The following is a 20,669-nucleotide window of genomic DNA, read 5'->3' on the forward strand; positions in this document are numbered from 1 at the left end:
GTATATAATTCTCATCCAAATTACTCTGATATACATGCAATATATTTGAAATGCAATATACTCGGACCGCCCGGTCGCGTCCTTCTTGGTGGCTCTGGAAAATAGCCGTGGCAGCAAACAGATCGAGAGCTTGCTCTCGGTGCCCCACGGCCCACTCTGGCGTGCTCTCCGGTGCAACATCACCGCCGAGACCCTCCACACCCGTCACGCCTCGGCCACATCGCGCCGCTTCAGCGGGATGCCATCCAGGGCATCGTCACTGCACTGGGAAAGGAGCTACCTGCAGTGGTGGCCGTCCGCGAGCACCTCTTCGCCGCCGTGTTCTTGGTCGTCGCGCGCTTTTGCTTTGGCGACGACCTCGGTGAAGGCCACGTACGCGCCATGCGTTGCGTCATACGGGACATCCAGCGGTTCGCCGAGGGAGGGGCCAAGGCCTCGCCTGGCTCCACGCGGGCCACAGTGGCGGAGTGGAGACGGCTGCGTCGGCAACTGTCCTCACACAACCGTATGGGCCAACTTTGCCCCCCTCTCGTCACCCCACGGCGAGTATTTAACTAAAAACTACCACAATTCATGGAAACGTGTCGAAAAACTACCACTTTACGATTTTATGCCAAAACTACCACTTTTGTCCTAATCTGTTGCTAAAAACTACCAAGTGTGAAAACTGCTCGCTTTGGCTCGTTTATGATAGTGTGGCCCACATGTCAGGACGGAAAAAGTCAGCAGTGTTAACTTTGCCGCCACCGTAGAAAGAGATCGAGATGGCGGCGGCCTTCACCTGAGGCGGAGAAGATGAAGTACTACGGCGGTGCGGCCGCATCTGGAGGAGACGGTGCGACTTGCAGGCGGCGCTCCGGTGCAGGCAGGGCGGCGGGGAGGTCCGGGGAGGCGGATTCGGGGCAGTGTTTGCCGGATCTGGCGACGACGAGCCTGGACGGTGATCGGGAGGCCTGCTGCCGACGAGCCCCGGAACGGCGGCCGCTCGGGGCGAGGCCATGGCGACGGGCGGCGGGGGGCGGTTCGATGGGCGGTGGGGCTGCGCCAGGGAGGCGAGGCTGCAGGATCCGGTTGCGGTGGGGTCGGCGACTGACGGCGGTGCTTCGTGACCGCTGCGGCGGGCGAGGGGAGATGAGCAGGGGCGTGGGCGCGGCGGGAGCTTGGGTCCGCCGATGGCTACGAGGACAGGCGGTCACGGGAGTTACGGCTGGCCGTGAGCGCTTCGCCACGCTGGCACCTAAACAGTGGTGTCGGGCAGTCAGATTCGGGTTTAACCCGGGCAAAGCGAGCAGTTTTCACATTTGGTAGTTTTTAGCAACAAATTAGAACAAAAATGGTAGTTTTTGGCACAAAATCGTAAAGTGATAGTTTTTTGGCACGTTTCCATGAATTGTGGTAGTTTTTGGTTAAATACTCCCGCACAGCGGGAGTGTCAACGACCATGCGACGACCGTCGTCCATACGTCGACTCGCTCATCGACCTACGCGTCCCCGATGATGACGATGGTGGTCGGCGAGCTCTTCTGAGATGACGAGTTCGTGAGCCTGCTGTCGGAGTTTCTGGGCACAGGCACGGGGATGGTCGTGGCAAGCCTCGAATCGAATGGACCCTCGCCCACCTAGTAAACGATCAAGAGGTCTAGAAAAGGCTTCGTGATGAGGTCATTGACGGCGGGGATGTGGTCACCAGCTCCGACAGAAGCCTCATCCGTGGCATGCCGTTCATGAATGCCGTGGTCCTCGAGAGCCTCCGCATGCACCCACCGGTGCCCTTCATCCAGCGCCACGTCCAGACCGAAGCCGCAAGGGAGCTCGGAGTCGTGGGAATAACCCGCGATGTGTTCGTGCAATTCCGCGCGGGAGACATTGGGAGAGACAACAAGACGTGGACGGACCCCGATGAGTTCCGGCCTGAGCGGTTCCTGCCCGGTAGTGAGGCCAAGGATGCCGGCCCTTTGCCGGGGCCCAAAGAGATCAGGATGATGCCGTTTGGCGCGGGGCATAGGTTCTGCCCGGGCGTGGGAATGGTGAACATCAAGTGTTTCTTGGCGGTGCTCGTGCGGGAGTTCGAGTGGACGCTGCCCATGGAGGGATGTGCCGGTGTCTGACCTAACATAGCTCAACGGTTTCATCAAGTTGATAAAGAAGCCGCTTTCCGCGCGTCTCACGCGCTACACTTAGTCGTCCTGAAACTAATACACACTGCTGGTAATTAAGGATGGTGGTTTATTGGTGCTTAATAAGTTTGGTGGATTGGATGATGGTTATGTTTTGAACATATAATAAGAAACCTAAAAAAATGCAGTTTACCTTCCAAGCTAATATCTATATGTGTTGCGCTCTACAAGAGGAATGAACACCGCTATGGTATGTAGTGCAACCGTTGATAGATGGTAGAACCGGATATTAATTTAACCGTGTTGGATGAGGACTCAATAATACGTTATGTGTATGAGTCATGTGTGATCCTGTTAGTGGCCGATTATGTTTTGGATTTTTGGTTGTTTCTGATATTGTTACGGATGTTTGTTATATTGCTCTAATAGAAATGGTAGTGTGCATCATACGATGCAGAGGCCATGAGTAATCTTGAAAATAACCATGCAATAGCTTAAACATAATTTCGGGCTGGGTCCATACTATTCTCGGCGCCGTTAGCTAATGGATAAGGCGACTATTGTAGGAGTCTAGTCTTTTCAATCTTTGCAAGTCAAGTGGAGATACAAGGGGCTTCACCTTTTCAAAAAAATAATAATAGAAAACTTAACCGATCCACCAGAATCATGCTAAAAATGATTACTAATATATTATTGGCTTGACAACTCACACTTAACAATTGACGTCATTGATTTATCACATCTATGCTACTAACATTTCCTTCCATATATTGGTTTGGTTCTTTTCTTCTTCTTATCTACTCCCTCCGTTCCAAATTACTCGTCGTTGAAATGGATGTATCTTAATTAACTACACCAGAACAACAAACTTGGAGATGGATTACATCACACCACAATTGTGGCTCTATGCGGGTAATAACATCATTACCCGACGCAACGCCAGCAAACTGATCCGAGACATAAAGCATGCATGCACGCAGGGCAGGTGCTCAGTTGCACAAACACATCATGAATGCAGATAAACAAGTCATGCTTGCGATTGACAATTCAAAAACTTACTGAAATCGCTTGGCATTTTTCACTCACCACTACACGCCACCAGCTAATCTCAGCTCCATCGCTTTCGTAAAATTGTTCCTACAATTTTTGCAACTCGCCGGCTTCCGAGGCTGCTTTGGCACATCGCCGAGATCTGGGTAAGTAGTTCTCTTGTGCCCCAGCCGTCGGCACACCAACAAGCATCACACTCTTGATTGCCACCTCTGCTGCTCAATTTTGATCTGCACATGAACAAAAACAAGAAACAGTCAGATCAGATCATCATACTACCAGAGTACTCCTTTTAACACATGTCCTTAATCAACATATATAATCCTCAGGGTCACTCTCACTAACCTCCTCCACTAGAGAGGATACCTTACAAAACCAACACAACACACAAGGAGACGCAAATCAGAACATAAAGCTGAACAACAGTTTAGCAAGTCAGCTAGCTTGATAGATCCATGAATTCATCATACCTTCTAGTAATTAGCTGCATTTGGAACTCCATGGCTTGAATGGATTCGTGTGCGCTGGAGCACCCCGCTGACTGGAAATGGATTTGGATACCGCAGCTAGCTGGGGAGCCACCGGCCTGCACTGAATGATTCAAGCCTCAAGGTCACCAGAGGGGAGGTGTCTGAGACACAGATCGTGCAGAGGATTTGAGAGTTGGCCCCTGGGGATTTCCAGTGGGACCTTGTCAGTCTCGTTGATAAGATGTTCAGGGTTGAATTTTCGTCCGTGGAGGATCTGCAGAGGTTGTTGAGTTTTGGGATGTGTAAGGTGCCGGGAACTGATGGCATCCTTGAGTTTTAGGAGTGGAAGCTTGTTGAGCATCAGGGCAAGCCGCTTACTCAGGCGTGGTTGCGATTTTCCGGGGCTCCCTCCAAGCCGTTGCAGGATGCTCGAGTTGTGGCCAGCATGGGCATTTTAGTGGGGATGCCTGAGCGTGTGGACATGGCGTTCACCAGAGCTCACGGGGTTGCTCGGGTTCTGGTTAGTATTCTGAACATTGAGTATGTGCCGGAAGTGGTTAAGTGGGCTTATCGAGGCAGGATTTATAATCTGGTTATTGAGTTTGAGGATGAGAGCCTTCTGGCTGCACCGGCTCACGAGTCTGACATGGATATGCACGAGGGTGACGACGGCGCGGGAGCACAGGAGCCGCCGGTCGAGGACTCTGGATGACAGCTGTCCAAGGGGCCGGGGTCCGAGACCGCGACGACCGGGGATGGAGTAGCCCCACCCTCCTCGGTGCCTTCGACGACTCTGAGATTTGGGTCATTCGAGCCCTCTTCTGCACCCCGAGGCTGTGGAGTGATCGGGTCGAGTCCGAGGAGGCTTTTGAGCTCGCGTTGCCTGCTTTGGGGTTTGAGGATGTTGTGGATACGATTCCTGGGGATCTTGGGGTTTCATCGATCTCGGTATGGGGGGAGTAGGAGGTGAGTCGGCAGGTGGCCACTCCCTCTCGTGCTCAGCACACAGTACCCCCTCAGGAGGTGACGCAGCCTCTCGTGCCTGGCTTGTCGAGAGGAGCCCTGGGGCAGGCAGCCTCGGGTTGCTCTCATCCTGCTGAGGAAGGGGATTCGGGGCAGGTGGCTCTCGTGTCCTTTTCTTTGGTGGGAGGGGGTCTGGGGCACGGGGCCTCGGATACCTCCTCTCCCGTCGCGTCTACCTTTCGGTTGGTGCCGGCTTTGCCTTCGGGAGAGGGCTCGGGGAAGGTGGCCTCGGAGCCTTCTCCTCCTACGGCGCCTGTGGTGGTGGCTTCTTCGGTGCTGGGTGGGGAGCGAGGGCAGGCGGCCCTTGCAACGCCTCTACCACCCTTGCTACCGGACCCGTCCCGCGGGGCGCGCCAGGCGTCCGAGATCTTGGTGAGTGCCTGTCCACTTTCTGGCGAGGCTGTGGGGGAGCCCGTGCAGGTGGATCGGCCAGCTGGTTGGGGTGAGGCAGGAGGCTGGACCCCAACCGCGATCTCTCGGGAGGAGGTCATTGCGTTTGGAGGGATTCAGGATCCGATGTCTGAGGGGCGCCGGGTGAGTGGCCGTCTCCAGGCACAGCCAGATGTGGACGACATTCAGCAGCGGTGCGCTATGAGGGCGGCCAATCTTCGTGACGTGGAGGTCACTACTGGTATGTCGGTCAATACTTCTAATTCCATTCTACATTTTTGAAATGATGAGATTGTTGAAAATGCAAATCAATTAGGAGTTTCGATGGGTAGTAATGGCACTGAAATCTCTAATTCTGTTAATGATCTTCTGGATCTTGAGGCTGAGCGGGCCTTAGAGATGATTCGTAATATTGCGGCTGTTAAACCCATGAGTGATTCTGAGGTTGATGCGCTCGGGGTCAGGGTGCTCAATAATTTTTGTGCGGATCTTATGCCACCTATTACTGAGGCGGATGTAGAGGATGATTCTACTGAGATAGTTATGGCTAGCCCCTCTAAGACTGGTTGTGAGGACCGGTTGCAGAGTCAAACTGTCCCTAGACGCAAGTGGAAACGGAAGGTGTACCCGGTGTCCGCAGTGCGTAGGAGTGCTAGGATTCGTACGGCAAATAAATTCCATGATGAGCTATGAAAGGAATCTTTTGGAATAGCAGAAGTCTAAAGGACTTGGCTAAAAGAAGGTTTCTTGTTGAGGCGTCTGTCGAGCATCGTTTAGATTTTATCGCTCTATCGGAGACGGGTAGAGATAACTTTGCGCCGCAATTTCTAAATACTTTGTCGGGAGGTATAGATTTTGATTGGCATTGATTGCCGCCGAGAGGGAGATCGGGTGGAATCTTACTCGGCGTTAGGTGTGAAGCGCTTGAGGTTTGTAGTGTGGTTATGGGTGACTTTGCAGTCAAGTTTTGGGTGCGTTCGAAGGAAGATTGGTTTAAATGGGCTCTGGTTGCGGTATATGGTGATGCGCAGCCCAAACTCAAGCTTGAGATCTTGGCTGATCTCGTTCGGATTTGTGGTTCTGAGGAGTTGCCTATCCTGGTGGGGGTGATTTCAATATAATTAGAAGGCGCGAGGATAAGAACAATGATAACTTTGACGACAGATAGTCGTTCATGTTCAATACTATCATTGAAAGTTTGGACCTGAGAGAAATTGAGCTCTCGGGTAGAAAATTCACCTGGGCTAACGCACTGCCAAATCCGACGTATGAGAAGTTGGATCGAGTGTTGGCCAATGTCAATTGGGAACAGAAGTTCCCTCTAGTAACAGTACGGGCCTTGTCCCGTGGAATTTCTGACCGCACGCCGTTATTTGTGGACTCTGGTGAGGCCACCCACCTAGGGAACAAAAATGCGTTCTCCTTTTAGCTAGCTTGGTTTGAACGAGAAGGCTTCCTTGATCTCGTGGCCAGAGAATGGGCTAAGGATTCAGGAGGGAAGACTGCGCTTCAGCGCCGGCAGAATAAGATTAGGCATTTGAGGAGTTTCCTGCGTGGGTGGGCTAAGCATCTTAGCGGGATTTATAAGGTCGAAAAGGAAAGGCTCCTTTCCCTTATTCAGTCCTTGGATGTAAAGGCCGAAACCACGGTGTGTCGGCCGCGGAGCTTCATGCCAAGCTTGATGCGGAATTGAGGCTGAAAGAACTTCTTAGGGAAGAGGAGTTGAAGTGGGCGTTGTGAGCCAAGGTCCGGCGAGTAGTCCAGGGGGACGCGAACACTCAATTCTTTCACATGATTGCTAATGGTAAGTATCGAAAGAAGAGGATCTTTTAGCTTGAGCAAGATGAGGGTATAATTGTAGGATAGGAAAACCTAAAATTATACATTACCGAGTACTATAAGCAGCAGTTTGGCCCTACAGAAGAGAACTGTGTGTCTCTAGATGAGTCCAGGGTTGAGGATGTTCCTCAACTCACAGCGGTGGAGAATGATATTCTTGCGGCTCCTTTCTCCGAGAAAGAGGTGCTTGAGGCCATTTCGCAAATGAAAAATAACAAGGCGTCGGGCCCCTATGGATTTCCAGCGGAGTTCTATAAGAAGTGCTGGCATATCATTAAAGGGGATCTGTTGCCTTTGTTCAATGATCTTTTCGCTGGACAGCTTTAGCTTTTTTTAGCTTAATTTTGGAATGATAACCCTTCTTCCTAAGAAAACAGAGGCTGTGAGAATTGAGCAATTCAGGCCCATCTGTCTTCTTAATGTTAGTTTCAAAATTTTCACCAAGGTCGGGACCAATAGGCTCACCCAGATGCGCATGCTGTTGTGCAGCCTACGCAAACTACTTTCATGCCGGACAGGAACATCCTTGAGGGGGTTGTGGTCCTTCATGAAACGCTCCATGAAATCCACACGAAAAAGCTGGATGGGGTTGTTTTCAAAGTGGATTTCGATAAAGCGTACGACAAAGTCAAATGGCCCTTCCTTCAACACGCCTTACGCATGAAGGGTTTTGATGAGGCTTGGCAAAAAGGGAGTGTTGGAATTAAAGTAAATGATGATATAGGGCATTATTTCCAGACACACAAAGGCCTGAGGCAAGGAGATCCAATGTCCCCTATTTTGTTTAACATTGTTGTTGACATGTTGGCAATTCTCATAGGTAGGGCAAAGGAGGCCGGTCAGGTGGGTGGCTTGGTGCCTAACCTAGTTGATGGGGTGTGTCCATTCTACAGTACGCTGATGATACAATCATCTTTATGTAGCATGACTTGGCAAAAGCGAGAAATATGAAGCTGGTGTTATGTTTATTTAAACAATTGACCGGGTTAAAGATTAACTTTCATAAAAGCGAGTTGTTTTGCTTTTGTAGAGCCAAGGAGGAACAAGAGGCTTATAGGCAATTGTTTGGATGTGAATTAGGGGTTTTACCTTTTACTTACCTAGGTATACCCATTCACCATCGTAAGCTAACGAACAGAGAGTGGAAATGCATCGAAGATCGGTTCGAAAAGAAACGTAGTTGCTGGAAGGGCAAACTTATGTCTTATGAAGGCCGGTTAATTCTTATTAATTCGGTGCTCACGAGTATGCCGATGTTCCTACTATCTTTCTTTGAGGTTTCAGTTGGGGTTAGGAAAAGGCTGGACTTCTACCGATCAAGATTTTTTTGGCAGAGTGATGAACTTAAGAGAAAGTATAGACTCGCCAAGTGGGATGTTATTTGTAGACCTAAGGACCAAGGGGGTTTGGGTATCGAGAATCTTGAGGTCAAGAACAGATGTCTGCTTAGTAAGTGGCTGTATAAGCTATCAGTTGAGACTGACGCAACTTGGGCACAGATTCTCCGTAACAAGTATCTGCATTCCAAAACTTTGTCACAGGTGACAGTGAGACCAACTGATTCGCCGTTTTAGAAGGGGCTTATGAGAGTTAAGGCAGCCTTCTTCAATAGAACAAACTTTATTATTGGTGATGGCAACGATACACGTTTCTGGGAGGACACTTGGCTTAGTGATACACCATTGGCACTCCAGTACCCAACCCTGTATCGTATTGTCCATCGACATGATGCGCTAGTTGCAACGATTATGCAGTCCATTCCCCTTAATATCCAGTTTCGGAGGGTGCTTGTTGGTGATAGATGGGAAGCTTGGCTTCATCTGGTGCGTAGACTGATGGAAGTCCAGCTAGCTGATCAGCCCGATCAGTTATGTTGGAAACTTACTAGGTCTGGGCAATTACCGTTAAGTCGATGTACATCGATGTTATTAACTCGAGTGTCATTCCTAGCTCCAAACATGTTTGGAAAGTAAAAGTTCCTTTGAAAATTAAAGTGTTTATGTGGTTTGTCCATAAACAGGTCATTTTAACAAAGGACAACTTGGTTAAGCGCAATTGGACATGATCTACTAGGTGTAGTTTCTATGATCGGGACGAGACCATTAAGCATCTCTTCTTTGAGTGCCCATTGGCGAGAATTCTGTGGCGCACCGTGCAAATTGCCTTTAACATTACTCCTCCGAGTTCGGTCGGTTCGTTATTTGGAACGTGGCTGGATGGGATAGAGTCCCATGCAGCTAGACACATTCGTGTATGAGTTTGTGTGTTGTTATGGGCAATTTGGAACTACAGAAATGATTTGGCTTTTAACAGAATAACTACTATACATTTTTTGCAGGTTGTATTCCGTGCTACGGCGCTGATCCGTATGTGGTCCTTACTCACTACAACAGAGGCCAGGGAGCGTTTGGTTACTGGATCTGTCCGGTGGGTGATGATGGCGCGGGATATCTTCAACCGGTTTGGATGGCGGTCATGTAATAGGATAGGCGATTAGTTTTCCTATCTTTATTATGTCAGCCGGTTGTCGATTTAAGGCCTTTTCTTGTTTTGGCGTTGAGGCTCTATGTGAGCTCGCCTTTATTTTGTTTCGCGACTCTAAGACATTGTTGAACCTATTTTATTTATAAATGTGGCTGTATGCATCGCTCTGATGCAGAGGCCGGGGAGTCCCCCCTTTTCAAAAAAAAAATTCCACTTAAGCGTAAAGTGAATTTTCTGGTCCACGGACCAGATTACCGCCACCAAATTACAAACCATGGCTCATCTTCAGTCAGGTTTTCTATGAGAGAACACCCTAATTGCCTTCTCAAAAGTGCTGCGGGGTGGGGCAGAGGCTCCAGTCCTCAACCCTAAAAGCAGTTTCAATGATTGTGTCAAACAATTAACCCACTGAATATCAAGATGTGCATGAAACTAGTGAACCGAGAGATAAAATTAGCCGTTCAAAACAGACAGTTCGCACACTAACTCCTACCAAACAATGAAGTGCTCCCAACACATTCAACCAAACTGTATGGCCTTACAAAGCGTGAAAATATTTTTAGTACTGTAAATCTTTATAGCAATGTTGAATTTAACTTCAATTCAGAACAGTCAGTTTGCACACTAATTCATGTCACACCACCATGAAGTACTCCCCGTAGAAATTAAACCAAAGTGCATGACCTTAGAAAGCATGAAATTATAGTACCGTAAATCTTCATAGCAATGCTGAATTTAACTTCAATTCAGAACAGACAGTTTGCACACCAATTCATCTCGCACCATGGACACCGAGAAATTCAACCAAACTGTATGACCTAAAAAAGCATGGAAATATGTGTGCTACTGAAAATAGTAGTATGAATGCTGAATTTAAATGTTATCACTGACCTCTTGTTCCAACGAGGAACCTGAAGATTCATCTTCCCCGTCGACAGCTCGGAAGTGAGAGGCAAGCTGCCCCTTGTCACTGTCGCCGCTTCAGCAACGCCGCAGATCCGCCCTTTGGCGCTCACACCCATGGCCTCCTGCAGCGTCACCTTGACCACTGTCCGCCTGGTGCCATGTCCCGGCGACCTTCCAGCACTAGACTCTCCCCAACCTCAAATCAGAGTAGGATCTGGGAGAGAAAAATCACAAAAGCTTAACCGCTGGAACTCGACACACAAGGTCGATTAGTAGCATCGGATCGACATACCTCCTGATTGGAGGAGGAAATCCATCGCTTTCGGTCGTGTGTTCGTCCACTCCCTCCCTTGCTTCTGAAGTTCCAAAATGACAGCCGCGTTGGGGAAGAACAGACTCACCTTTCATTGAATCCATGGAGCATCGACTTTTCTGAGCCACAGATCAGACAGAAATCGAGAACCTGATCCACGTACGGCTCACCTCATTTCTGATTGCTCCGATCAACATATCACAGCATCGATGGACATGAACATCTTTCAAGCTTGGGCACTGAAGAAGCAGCCGTTTTGCAGAAAGTTGCTTAGCCTGTAAATACTCATGCACTAATCATAAGTTTGGACATTGAAGAACATCTATACAAAAAAATCAGAACAAGAAAGGATCAGGACACACTTTTTTCTATACAAAAAATCTATGAAAAAACAGGGAAATTTGATAGAAATACTCTGTACAACTTTCCCAGTGAACCCACATGTTTGGCCAGACGAGACCTGAAATTATTACCCTAGTATTATTCGCAGCTAACTTAATTGCACATGTCCTTATATCACTAATATGCAAACATGGTCTAATGAACCAAAAGCTTTACAAACTGCTGATCTCTGTCTATTGTGCTGGGCCTCTAGTTCATGTCTTGGCCGAGTGCTGCAACCAGGAAATTATAGATGCAAGCTTCTCACCCACTGCAGCTGCAGACGGTTCATATATTTGATGCCCTCAAAATTGTTGTGTCATATTAACCTTAGACATCTCCAAAATCAGCTACACTGCTTTATTTGGTCAATTACCTTTTGTATGCAGACTAAAAAGAAACGGAGGGAGTAACATTGGTCGTTGCTAGTTAGTTCTGTTCTACCGACTTTTACCTTTTTTTTAGCAAAGTCAGTAGCAATAATTGCTATTGAACGAAAAACTAACCACTTCCCCGATCAGACATGACTCTAATCCAGATCACGAACGGATTCCTACAACGAAGTACGTACTAGCTACTATATCTATACCAACAACCGTCAAGGCAGCCATTCGCCGCAGCGGATCTCACATGCATTCAGTGCTTCAATCAGTGGGAAATCTGTTTCCACAAACCGAGATTACAATCACCACTGCAGACTCTGAACATAGAGATCCCCAAAGGATCGAAACCGCAAGAAAAATGGTGTCGTCTTCTTCAGGCACCTGCCCTTGGAGGAACAGGAACCTTATCTTATCTGCTCTGCTCTATCGCAATGAAAAATGTGCATCGACTGACTAGGAAGTAGGAACCCAGACCTACTTTCTATCCGTGTTGTGTTGTGTTGAAAAATGTGCAATGAAAAATGTCCGTGTTGTGTTGTCAAATGTCAATCATTTGTTTGGTGTAGGCTTTAGCTAGTTTATTCTAGTTGGTAGCTACTAGCTAGTTCTAGTTATAATAAGTTCACCAACTAATTTCTATCCTTGTTATTATTTGTAGAAATGAAGAGAATGAAGACTTTGCATAGTTGGTTTGCAAGCAGTTTAAAATTTGATGTTTTTCAAAAAAATCCAGAAAAAATCTAGTAAATAGTATTACTGCTTATCTGTATGAATGGATTTGAGGAGAATGGATATTTTGCTAAATAAACTCAAATTTTTTATCATAATTTGATATTTTTCACAAAATCCAAAAAAAAAATCCTAGTAAATACCACTCCTTCCGTCCCACAATGTAAGACGTTTTAGCAACCTAAACTAGGTTGCAAAAACGATTGTGGAACGGAGGGGTGTACATGTTTCCAGTAGTAATCTAGAAAAAAAATTCAGTTTTTCTGCACAAAAGGATTAGGAGATAATCAGTTTTTTCTTCAAAAGAGGGTCCAGTTTTCCGAGCGTAAACTTTGAGCCCACCCTTCATTTTCTTTGTAGATATGCCACTGCTTGTATGTACCCAATATATGTCGCGCAAGACGCTACCCTTGTTAGGAATGAGCAACTGAACATTACTAAGGGCCAACGGCCAGTACATATACAGATGTGGTAAAGTGCAGAAAAGCCCCTTATACAATGGGGATGGACACAATGAACTATACACATCTAACACCCCCCCTCAAACTCATGGTGGATGAACTACACTGAGTTTGGAGAGGAAAAACCCATGCTGCGCTTGAGTCTGTGTCTTCGTGAAGAAGTCAGCTAACTGTAACTCCAAGGGCACATAGTGAAGAGCGAGAGTCTGATCCTGCACAGCAGCACGCACAAAGTGGGCATCCACACCGATGTGCTTGGTGAGCTCATGCTTCACCGGGTCAGGTGCTGTCTGATAGTAGAGGAGTTGAGGTAGTAGCAGACACACCAAAGTCCTCAAGTAACCACTGTAACCAGATCACCTTAGCCGTCAACATAGCCATAGCTCGCAACTCAGCCTCTGTACTCGAGCGAGAAACTGCAGTCTGCTTCTTTGTCTTCCAGGCAATAAGAGAGCCACCAAGAAAGACACAATAAGCAGACAGCGAGCGTCGATCAGAGGGATCACTAGCCCAGGTAGCATTAGAGTAGGCCTGGAGCTCAAGAGAGTTGGAGCGGGGAAAGAAAAGGCACTGAGAGATCGTGCCACGAAGATAGTGTAGAACACGGAGGAGGTGACTATAGTGGACAGAGGTGGGGTCTGAAACAAACTGACTCAGGATGTGGACAGAATAGGAGATGTCAGGGCGCGTAACAGCTAGATAGACAAGGCTGCCAACGAGGTGACGATAGCGAGTGGGATTAGGAAGAGGGTCAGCATCAGAGGCACGAAGCTGAACATTGAGCTCCATAGGAGTCACAACTGTGCGCTCATCACCAAGAGCAGCGCGAGCAAGAAGATCCTGAATATATTTTTCTTGGGAGATGTAGAAGCCATCAGAGGTCGAGGAGATCTCAATCCCAAGAAAATAGCTAAGAGGACCAAGATCTGTCATGAGGAACAGGTCACGAAGGCGAGCCTTAACAAAGGCAATGTACTCAGAGTCGTCACCAGTAATGATCATGTCATCATCATAGAGAAGGAGAAGAGTCCGACCACGAGGAGACGTGTGGACAAACAGCGCAGGGCCATGATCACTGGGCAAGAAACCAGCGGCAGTCACCACAGAGGCGAAGCGCTCAAACCAGGCACGAGGGGTCTGTTTAAGACCATAGAGGGAGCGGCGAAGCCTACAGACCATACCATCAGGAGCATAGTACCCCAGTGGTGGCTGCATATAAACCTCCTCACGCAACTCACCATTGAGAAAGGCGTTCTGGACATCAAGTTGAGAGATAGACCACTGACGAACAGAAGCCACAGCAAGGAGAGTGCGGACAGTGGTCATGTGGGCCACAGGAGCGAAGGTCTCATCATAATCACGTCCCTGCTCCTGCTGGAAACCACGGGACACAAGACGAGCTTTGTAGCGCTCAAGAGAACCATCGGAGCGAGTCTTAATCTTGTAGACCCACTTGCAGGTGATGGGACGAACACCGGAAGGGAGGGGAACCAGATCCCATGTGTCAGAGCGCTCAAGGGCAGCAAGCTCTTCGGCCATCGCAAGCTGCCATTCAGGCTGAGTCATAGCAGTCCGATAAGAAGTGGGCTCAGCAATAGCACAGAGACCATACCGATCAGGGGAGTAGCGATCAGGTGGGGGGCGAGGCCGAGCACGGAGATTGTGAATCGGGGGAGACGTAAGGGGAGGAGCACCAGAGGTGGAAGGCTCGTCAGGGGAGACATCCTCAGTACGAGGGCGACGAGTATAGTGGAGAGGGAACGGTTAGAGAGGGCGACGGACTGGACATGATGGTGGAGAGGTGGAGGAGGAGGATGGAGAAGATGGGGCCAGTGGTGAATGAGAAGGAATGAGAGGTGCCGGAGGAAGAGGTGACATACGAGGCACATAGCAGGGTGTATCGGGAAGGAGAAGGAAAGAAAGGTCGTCCACAGAGAAACTCGAGGAAGAAGGACGTGGGTAGTAAGAACGAGACTCGTCAAAAGTCACATCACGAGAGATGCAACTTGTTACTTGCATATAGTGTCAAAATTTGTTCAAACCATGGCATGCCCACCTACTCGCAATAGTTGGATCATTTCACGCAAGTCAAAAAAATAGACCATGTTCAACGGGGGTTGTTCGGGTACGCGAGATGGGTCTGTATGAGAGCTCGTTTTTTTTCGGCATCGTGAAATGACCCAAAAAATTCCATGAGTTTATATAACCAATTCAAGGCGCAATGCCAAGTTGTTTGAGTTTTTGATTTTTTTTTGCAATTTATGGAGTTTTTTCGATGAAAAATGGACGACAAATGGCCGAACATGACGCAACTTGCGTATGGTATCGGAAATCGTTCAAACCTGGCATGATTGCATGCCATGGGCATGCCTACCTACTGGCAAAAGTTGGGGTCATTTCATGCATGTCTAAAAGTAAACCATGTTCAATGGAGGTTGTTCGGGTAGGTCACATGGGATCCGTCTGAGAGTACTTTGTTTGGCATCTTCAAATGACCCCAAATTTTTTCATGAGCTTTTATGACCAATTCAAGGCACCATCTCAAATTGTTTGAGTTTTCGACAATTCTTGCATTTTTTGGAGTTTTCTTAGTGAAAATGACCAATAAATCATGCAACTTGCATAAGGTGTCGGAATCGTTCAAATCTGGCATAGATGCCTACCATGCGCATGCCCATCTGCTAGCAAAAATTAGAGTGGTCTCAAGAATGTCTAAAACTAGACCATGTTCAACGCAAGGTGCCCATGTAGGCCAAAAGGCTCTGTCTAGGAGCATGTTGTTTGTCGACATCTTCAGTTGTTGTATGGGGTTGACATTTTAGTTTTTAGGTTTGCTAACCAAAATTGTAAAATGAATGAATTGTATAAAACCAAATTTTTGGTTTCTACCACCCGGATAAGCGATGGCATCGCTCCGACCGGGCGCCTGTTGGGCCGGCCCAAGAGTTCGCAGATTTGAATAAAGTTCATCGATGTTGAAAAAATGCTCACGAATTTGAATTTTTTTGCAGATTTAAAAAAATCACCCAAAAAGTTCGAGAAAATGAGAAAGTTCAAGAATTTGTTTTTTTTAATTCCCACAAATGCAAAAAATGGAAAAGAAAAAATCCAGAATAAAACAAAACAAAATCCGGTGTTAAAACACACGATTTTTTTTCCCGAAAATTCACAAAGTTACATTAAACACATATAAGAAGCCAAAAAATGAAGTGTTCAACAATTTTTTTCAAAATGTTAGTCCTGAAGTTTGCACGCTCCTCATATTTCTTTAAAAGTGTTCAAATGTTGCTTGGAAAAAATGTTCTTAACATTTTGAACTAACATATCTCCTTAAATTTTTTGAAATGTTCATGCTTGTAAAAAACATTATTCATTTTTTTAATGTTCATGCTTTTATTAAAAATGACATTTTCAAAATGAGTTCAAGTGGTTTAAAAAAAGTTGGATTATGAAACATTATTCAATTTTTAAAAATTCATTCATAATTTCCTTTGTGTTACTCCCTCCACTAAGGTTTATCGGGTCTGAGAGGCACCAAAACTTGTACCATGTTTACTAGGCTGCTGCATAGTTTATCAAAAAAAAAGGCTGCTGCATTTAAGCACGTCCCTTCATTCCTTCGTCTCTCTATGGAAGCTAGCGCATGGGTCTTCTTGATTGGATCAGGCAGTAGCCATTGCATGCACAGGTTAGTTAATAGGCCTAATTAATAACGGTGATTAGTTGAGATTTATTTCCAATTTCTTCTGTGCGTTTTTCGTGGCCTTCCCATATCGGCTCATAGGCCCGATAAATCCATCCGGAGAGATTCTTAAGTTTGCACTCTCATAATTGTTGACAAACATTAGTCGGCTCAATTGGTGAGTGACTAAACTTCATGTGTAAGAGGTCTCGGCGCTGATATTTGGTGTAGCTCAGACACACGCTGTGACCCCGGATCTACCTCTGCGACACATACGCTGTTGTTCCTAATGCATCTCTTGATCATACCAAACAAAGCAGAAGGGAAACTCAGACTCGTCAGCAAAGTTTTAAATAGCGCGCTAAGCCTCTTAGCGGCGGACCTCTTCTAAATGCTATAGTGATGCTATATCGAGCTATTTAAAATGTTAGCTCATGTGTTTAGACAAAAAAAAAACTTTAGCGCAGGACCTTTTCTAAAGCATGCTATAATACTATTTAAAACCATGCTCGTTAGTTCAAATTGTGAATCGGCAAAGGGGAACAGACAACAACCACTGAGGTACATGACTTTTGGACTAAGGCTGGTCATAGTGGGAGTAACATAGGTAGTAACTTAGATGCCACATAAGCAAAAATGATGAGGTGGCAAGTAGTTAATGAGGAGAGAGGCAAATAGAGTAAATATGTTACCATCACATAGCGCTTCCCAATGCAAAATGAGTCTACAAAATAATAAATGAAGACATCTATGTTACCACATATATGATACTACCCACTATGAAGGTAGTAATATAGACTAGTAACATATGCATGTTACTAGTCTAAATTATTCTCCACTATGACCAGCCTAAGGGGGTAATCTGTTTTGGGCGCTCTAATTTAATCTATGGAAGGTGGGAGGGGAAGAGTGCTTTCTCATGTGGGACCTACCAGATTAAAATCAGTAGTGGGTTGTGTCAGTGCTTTGTGGTAAAATCTATAACTGAAGGCTAAGTGGGAGGAATAGTTGATGGATGTGTGGTCGGGAAGCGTTGCAGGGGGGCTCGACTGGTGGTTTACGGCTCGAAACTTTGCATGCCGAGAGGGGCCTGGCTTGGGTCAATTGCGTACGATGAAAACCGGACGCGTGACGTGGCATGTCTAGAGCTACTGATATGGCATGACGTTGAGGTGGATAGGCTGCATGTTTAGATAAATAGCCGAGTTGGCATGTGTGCATGATCTAAATGCATTGTTTAATGGGACGATGAGGTGGATACTTTGCATGTTGAGAGAATTGAGACCAACTTTCTAGAAATGTAAGTAAGATTAGAATACGCATGCTAAACCTGTAGAGATGTTTTTTTCCTAAGATATAGAGATGTTGTTACACCTTATTGCATGTTTTTTCTTATTATTATGTAGTTTTCGGTAATATTACAACCAACTTATGAAAATCATGGTTAACCGGTTTACATGTGCAATAAATACTCCCTTCATTTACTAATATAAGGTGTTTTAACATTTTTCTGAATAAGATGTAGTAGACAACTTTTAGTGTATTTATTTACTCATTTCAATCCATATATAGTCCATATATATATAAATATCCAAAACATCTAATATTTGTGAACGAAGGTCGGAGTAACAAATCTTATCATTTGGATAGTCCATAATAATATGTAAGATTATGAATATATCTTTGTGCAAGTATATCAGAAAAGAATGTTCAATGTAATGTCTCCGTTCTAGTTAGTAGTTTTGGTTAGGTAATCCTGACAGGTGTGACGATTGGGCTGATGGCAGCTTTTCTTCTTCGAGTTTGTATTTCGGACTCAGATCCTCCTCGAGTTCGTCCATACGTAGTCGATGGAGCTCCGGCATAGATTCCTGCCATCTCCTTGAGCGGTGAGGTTAGTGTTTCTCGTCATGTGACGAGATTTGGTGCCAGGTGCTTCAGATCTATTTAAGAGTTCAATGACGACGACTGAGGCTCCATAGCGTTGGTCCTTAGGGACACATGCAGGAAGACATCCTGGCTGTCATCGACAAGGTCAAGCAGGCTCTAGTAGGGGAGCGGCGACAGCGGCGCGTCCGGCGGTAATGGTCGTCCGGTGGTCTCGGAATCTCAATGTATTTTTTATTATGTTTGAGGTACTTTGTACTTTCGGTGAATTTTAATAACATATTTGGATCATTTTTGCAAAAAAAAAAAATTTCTCCAAACCGTTTATGACTACCTTGAACCACATATTTTCTTAGATAACACATAATTAGTTCTCACCAAGGTTTTGGTTACCGAATGAGGCAATTTGACCGAGGGGGACTGGTAAACGTGGTTACCACGGTTACCGAGAAATACCGAGAATATTTCGACGGATTTTGTAGTTGAATTTTGAACTCAAATAAATGAATGAACGAATATTCGAACCAGAGACCTCTCAAAACAGGAACTAGGTGGCTACCAACACATTAGAACCAACTATCATGGCATTAATTAGATCCTACGTGCTTTACTGTAAATCGAGTGTTTAAATTCAAAAAATGGTATTTTTTGCTTGGTATGGGGATTTACCGAGAGGCACGGAAATACGCAGTAACCATGAGAAATCTCGAAATTTTGACCGGTAATCAAAACCTTAGTTCTCACTCCATAAATGTAAAGTGTTCTAACTTTTTTCTGATTATGTATATAGACGCATTTTAGTGTGTTTATTCATTCGTTGTAGTCCTTGTTTAATTTGAATTGAGATATCTAAAACATATTATATTTAGAGTAAGTAAATCAAGATTAGAGACCAGGTCATGACATGTGCGTAAGTGCAGGCGTGCAGCAAACAAGATTTAACCACGTAGAGGGCGGGACCGTCCTCCTAAGAGAGAGAGAGAAAAGGAATCACGTAGAATGTTCGGGATGGTTCACCAGATAGCGCGGTAGTTTCAACAGCGGGGTGTGCAACAATCTGAGTGCTAAGGGGGTGATCCATGGCTAATTTTGTTTGGATTTGCAAAGCCGGCGAATGGCTCGACCGCCGAATGGTACTCGGTCGACTTGAGCAGTCAGCAGATGTTTGTTGTGTCAATTCCCTCTTGATTGGCGCATGATATGGGTGGGACCCGTCTGAATCCAGTCCGTGTTGTATGCAGTCGGAGCTAAGCTGGCTGATCGAGTCGGTATGTGCGTTGCTTTGTTAGACAAACTAGAAGAGACCCCGCGCGTTGCTGCGGGAATATGTAGAAATAACTATAGTGCACATAAAAAATCTAGAGCGAAAGCAAAAATATTTAGGTTCCGGGATCACAACATTTTTGGCATCAAACTAATCAGGTAAGAGTTTTTTTTTTTTGAAACGGGCAAAAAAGCTTTTGCCTTATATTGATATAGGAGAAGCAAACGGGGGTATGGCAAGAGCCAAAAACAACAAAAAAACGGGGAAGGGGGCGACCACCGCCCCCGACACAGGGGGAAGAGGATCAGCCTACAAGTTCCGCCAGATTTTTAGCACCGGCGAGGATCCAGTCCTTCCCCTCTTCCCTAATCTTATGCATGACAACCGATGGCAGGGAGGACTTGTTGTTGAAAACTCGTTCGTTCCTCTCTTTCCAGATCTCCCAAGTGATGAGCGTGATAGCTGAGCGCAAGCCATTTGGGGAGGAGGTGGTGGACTTCGAAACGGCCAACCAATAGTCCACGACTTTAGGCCTACCCTCCCCGATGCTGCTGATGAGGTCTGGACAAGACAGCCAAGAGGCCGCGGCCGTCCAGATACGTCTGGAGAAGCGGCACTCGAAAAGAATGTGTCGTGCCGTCTCAGGGGAGGAACGGCAGAGCTGACAAGTAGGTTGGTGCGGCCATCCGCATTTCACCAAGCGATCGGCGGTCCATAAACGGTTCTGGACAGCGAGCCAGGCGAAGAAACGACACTTTGGAGGGGCCCAGGTCTTCCACACGATGTTCCCGAACTGGCAGGGCAAAGAGGCAAGGAACTGGACCTTGTAGGCGGAGGTGGCCGAGTAGCACCCATTAGGGGTCAAGGACCAGGTAATGGAGTCCTCAGTGTCAGGATGAAGCTGGATATCCGACAAGAGCTCCCAGAGGCAGACGTATTGTTCCATGTGATCGGCCATGAACGCATCCACCGCTATGTCCGAGATCCAGTTGTTATCAGCGAGAGCGTCCTGGACCGTCCGATTCTTCCTCTTGGAAGCCTTGAAATTTAGGGGAGCCAGGTCTTTTGGCGGGGCACCATTGAGCCATGAAGACGACCAGAAGGAGGCCTTGGCGCCGTTTCCGATGGTGACGCGAGTAGCCGCATTGAAGAGGTCAAGGTCGGAGGCGTCGTTGGGTGTTTCAGAGCCCACCCATGGCTTCTCAGGAGCCTTCCACTCATACCATAACCAGCGAAGCCTCAGGGCCCGGGAGAACCTCTCCAGGTCCAGAACCCCCAAACCACCGAGCT

At 46.7% G+C, this 20,669-nt stretch overlaps 1 pseudogene; it reads left to right on the forward strand.

Annotated features, from left to right (window-relative positions):
- Nucleotides 1-49: 49 nt before the first annotated feature.
- On the forward strand, nt 50-2,181 carry LOC123038712 (cytochrome P450 89A2-like; annotated as a pseudogene).
- Nucleotides 2,182-20,669: the final 18,488 nt, after the last annotated feature.

The sequence above is a fragment of the Triticum aestivum genome, chromosome 2B (genome assembly GCF_018294505.1).
Source record: "Triticum aestivum cultivar Chinese Spring chromosome 2B, IWGSC CS RefSeq v2.1, whole genome shotgun sequence".
In the NCBI taxonomy this organism is placed as follows: Eukaryota; Viridiplantae; Streptophyta; class Magnoliopsida; order Poales; family Poaceae; genus Triticum; species Triticum aestivum.